The sequence below is a fragment of the Oncorhynchus clarkii genome, chromosome 17 (genome assembly GCF_045791955.1).
Source record: "Oncorhynchus clarkii lewisi isolate Uvic-CL-2024 chromosome 17, UVic_Ocla_1.0, whole genome shotgun sequence".
Taxonomy (NCBI): domain Eukaryota; kingdom Metazoa; phylum Chordata; class Actinopteri; order Salmoniformes; family Salmonidae; genus Oncorhynchus; species Oncorhynchus clarkii.
The window spans coordinates 69379215-69383901 of record NC_092163.1 but is presented as its reverse complement, the minus strand read 5'-3'; the positions used below and the strand labels follow the sequence as shown (position 1 = coordinate 69383901).

Here is a 4687-nt window from a genome sequence, read left to right as displayed (position 1 = left end):
CATTAATCATTAATACAATGTAGCCTAAAATATCAACTCAAGTCAGTGTAACACTTTATTTATGAGCCTCGGCAATACGCGTGATAACCACTGGACGTCAGTAGAATCCAAACGACCACAAAGATTACAGTAGACTGACTTTTTCAGGGGAAAAGTGAAACCACACAGCCATCCAGTGATGCCAATTTAACAATTTTGATGCTAGATTTAGCAACTTTTCAGACTACCATGGCAACTTTTTTTTCAAACAGCACCTAGCAACAAATTTAGCTACTTTTAAAAATTTATTTTGAACTTTTAGCAACTTTTGAAAAGTGACTAACGCTAAAATGCACGTATTTTCCCTCTTAATGACACGTTCCTGGCTGCAAAAGTGCATTGTGGGTGACGTCAGCAGCAGGCGCTCAGCTCGTGCATAGGCAGCAGTAATTTCAGCAAATTGCAAATCATTGTTGGCTGACTGCAGCAGCAGTAGTACGGTTTTGACGAGCCAAACCCAATGAATATAGTTGGTCATGAATGTTTGATCTTGAACAGAACTTACAACATCAATCAACATGTCTCAATCAAAATTGTACAGAAAGGAGTGGGTATCTGTACCTGAACAAATGTCAAATCATATTTGATGGCCAGACAATTTGAGTAACGTTATTGTGTATTCTACGTAAAGACGCAGTTTTACGTTATCACGCAATGACATCACAACGTCATTTAGCAACAAATCAACCTGCCTCTAGCAACTTTACCCTTTTATTTATTTATTTATTTATTTCACCTTTATTTAACCAGGTAGGCAAGTTGAGAACAAGTTCTCATTTACAATTGCGACCTGGCCAAGATAAAGCAAAGCAGTTCGACACATACAACGATACAGAGTTACACATGGAATAAACAAACATACAGTCAATAATACAGTAGAAACAAGTCTATATACGATGTGAGCAAATGAGGTGAGATAAGGGAGGTAAAGGCAAAAAAAAGGCCATGGTGGCAAAGTAAATACAATATATAAAGTAAAAACACTGGAATGGTAGATTTGCAGAGGAAGAATGTGCAAAGTAGAAATAAAAATAATGGGGTGCAAAGGAGCAAAATAAATAAATAAAATAAAATAAATACAGTAGGGAAAGAGATACTTGTTTGGGCTAAATTATAGGTGGGCTATGTACAGGTGCAGTAATCTGTGAGATGCTCTGACAGCTGGTGCTTAAAGCTAGTGAGGGAGATAAGTGTTTCCAGTTTCAGAGATTTTTGTAGTTCATTCCAGTCATTGGCAGCAGAGAACTGGAAGGAGAGGCAGCCAAAGAAAGAATTGGTTTTGGGGGTGACCAGACAGATATACCTGCTGGAGCGCGTGCTACAGGTGGGTGATGCTATGGTGACCAGCGAGCTGAGATAAGGGGGGACTTTACCTAGCAGGGTCTTGTAGATGACATGGAGCCAGTGGGTTTGGCGACGAGTATGAAGCGAGGGCCAGCCAACGAGAGTGTACAGGTCGCAATGGTGGGTAGTATGGGGCTTTGGTGACAAAACAGATTGCACTGTGATAGACTGCATCCAATTTGTTGAGTAGGGTATTGGAGGCTATTTTGTAAATGACATCGCCGAAGTCAAGGATTGGTAGGATGGTCAGTTTTACAAGGGTATGTTTGGCAGCATGAGTGAAGGATGCTTTGTTGCGAAATAGAAAGACAATTCTAGATTTAACTTTGGATTGGAGGTGTTTGATGTGGGTCTGGAAGGAGAGTTTACAGTCTAACCAGACACCTAGGTATTTGTAGTTAGTTGGCAACACTGCAGCCTTCCCACTTATAGTTCAGAGAGAAACCACTCAGACAGCGTGAATGTAAAGATACATTTGTCTTACATGCATCAAAATCTAGGCTAAGCAAATAATTTTGAATAAATGTGAACTTTGATCACAGGCAGATCAATGACAATATGTGCCTGTGGGCAATACGAGCTATGAGCTGTAACTTTCCCTGGAGATCGATTACAGAAAACTTGACAAGAATCCTTCCTACATTTCAATTGGTGGCTATCGGCCAAGCAAACATTAAAATGCGACAGTGAAGCTAGCCTTCACTACATGCACAACACTAAACAAATTGCATACAGACATTAGATACAATCAATGAGGCCCTAACAGGCCCAATGTAGCAGATTAAATGCATTTACACATGCAGATATCACTTTATTTTTATGACGTAATATCTGTAGTGCTAATGTGCCATACATTTGTTTACAATATACTGTATTTTATGACGCTATAACCTGGACTCATGGGGTAGATGTAACAGTAGACGTAAATCTGTCTACCTCCATTTAGTTTGATATTTTATATTTAGTATGGTGTATTAATTTGTGGATGTCCATCATCCTTTTCCTATGATACTGTATATTACGAATTGCAATCCGTACAATATGTTGTAAATACGCCCACCCATCCACCCCGACCAACTACCCTCATTTTGTTTTTGCCTTAAGTAAACTTCTGTATTATAACCACACCATACAGTACTAATTTCAGTGTTCCGGATTTACATTTACTATGTTACATCTAGTTTATGAGACCAGGCTGGACAATAGCCTAAAACAGGACTATTGGATGTAAGGCATTGGAAATGTTACAGACTTTGGCTTTAATTGACTTTTTCACCTTCTTTCTTCAAATATTTGGTGATTATATTTAGGCTGTATTACTTTCTTTTTTTAACCCCCTTCATAGGATGTGTGCTGCTAAAATGACAGAAGGGAGCTTGCATGTGGAATCCTGCAAGGCCCCTCTGCTGAACCGGCTACAGGTGAAGTCAATCTGTCCATCCTACTTCTGCACGGCATCCGTTTCTCATCTGAGAATTGGCTCAATATAGGTACACTGGAGACATTGGCCAAAGCTGGCTGTTGTGCTGTGGCCATCGACCTACCAGGTGAGCTTCGGTTGTGAGAATAGTAGTAGATTAGTAGTTGAGGAGTTGATTGAGCAACAAAAACATAATTAATGACTCAATGAATCACTGACCTGTAACTCCATCTGCCTCTTCCTCTCCCCTCCCCCCGCCCCCAGGTTTTGGTCAGTCTAAGTCATCAGTGGCCCCATCCGCTGTAGGAGAGCTGGCCCCTGGTGGGTTCCTGAAGCAGGTGTGTGTGGCCCTGGGGATGGGGCCAGTCGTGGTAGTCAGTCCCTCTGTCAGTGGCATATACTCCCTGCCCTTCCTCTTCCAGCACGAGGCTCTGGTCCGGGCATACATCGCTGTGGCTCCCATCTGCACTGAGAAATTCACAGTAGAGCAGTACATCAGCATACAGGTGCGTGCAGGTGTGTACTGAGCGATTATAGCTCTCTCCTCTCTCTTTTCTCTTTTCTGGTTGGTCAGTGATTGTTGCAAACACTGGCTTTGCTCCTATGCAACATGTCCTGTGTTTGGGTGCTCTGTGTGACTGCCTGTATTGTCTACAACCTGCGATCAGATTGAAACCCGGCTGGTGTATGTGAGATTGGGTAACAGTTTATTTGAACTAGCCACCTCTACTTTCATTCCAGACTCTGAACAACCTGAGGAAGCTAGCCAATCACAAGGTGTTGGTGATGAAAGGAGCAGGACATCCATGCTATCTGGATGACGCAGCCACGTGGCACACGGCTCTCACTGACTTTCTCAGTACGTTGTGATGTTGTTCAGTGTCATTGGGATATCTGTCCATGGATGCAACACTATACGTTGAATACCTACTAACATTTCTTTATATATAAAATCGACTATGTATGTTGTTGGTAACTTGTGGAATAGACATCGGATTCAGGATTAGACCCACCCGTTGTATAATATTTGTCAAAATCTAGTAGGGAGGATTTGTTAGTGTGATGTTTTGGAGACCTGTAAATAGGTTACTGATGGTAATAGTGTATGCGAACTGTGTGTTTGTAGCCTATACAGCAGGGGTCTCCAACCCTGTTCCTGGAGAACTACCGTCCTGTAAGTTTTCACTCCCATCCCGAGTTGCAACTAACCTGGTTCAGTTTATCAACCAGCAGATTATTAGAATCAGGTGTGCCCTGCTATAAAGTAGGTATATACTGGACATGTGTCCTGGCATTTCAGAGATGTAAAAGCAAACACCAGACATTTAAATGAAGTGAAAAATATGAACATTATTTAATAACTGATTCTCTGTAATAAACCATTTGAAAATATTTTACAAGGAGTCACAGACACAATATTTTACAAATTTTACCCTCTTCTTTTTTTTTTTTTTGCTTTATCAGTACAAAAGAATGGAGCGACATGGACCAATGCCCAGCGAGAGGGAGCTAAATCTTCCGCGCACACACATACACACTCAGACACCCACAGAAAATAAATGAAAATAAAAACAGTTTAGATCTCAAACTTAGCTTTACTTTATTCCATTTTTTTTTTTTTTACTTCACTTAGAATTTGACTGAATTTATTAATTTTTTGTTTCTGTTTTTTTTTTTTTTTTACACATTTGTCAAACAGGGTCACATAGCACCAGACTACAGACTACAGAATCACATACACACGTGTCTTTCCCACAGAGACGCACAGACACCGCAAGGGTAGGCAGGGGCAGGGCCACGTGGAGACCCTCCCTTTAGGGCTGGCTGTAAAACCAGACCCGGTCCTTTCACCCCAAACTTGCCCTTTTTCCCCTTATTTTTTTT

The 4687-nt window shown here is 41.1% G+C and overlaps 1 pseudogene; it reads left to right on the top strand.

The window, feature by feature from the left end:
- Positions 1-2729: 2729 nt before the first annotated feature.
- Positions 2730-4066, top strand: LOC139369908 (putative protein-lysine deacylase ABHD14B; annotated as a pseudogene).
- Positions 4067-4687: the final 621 nt, after the last annotated feature.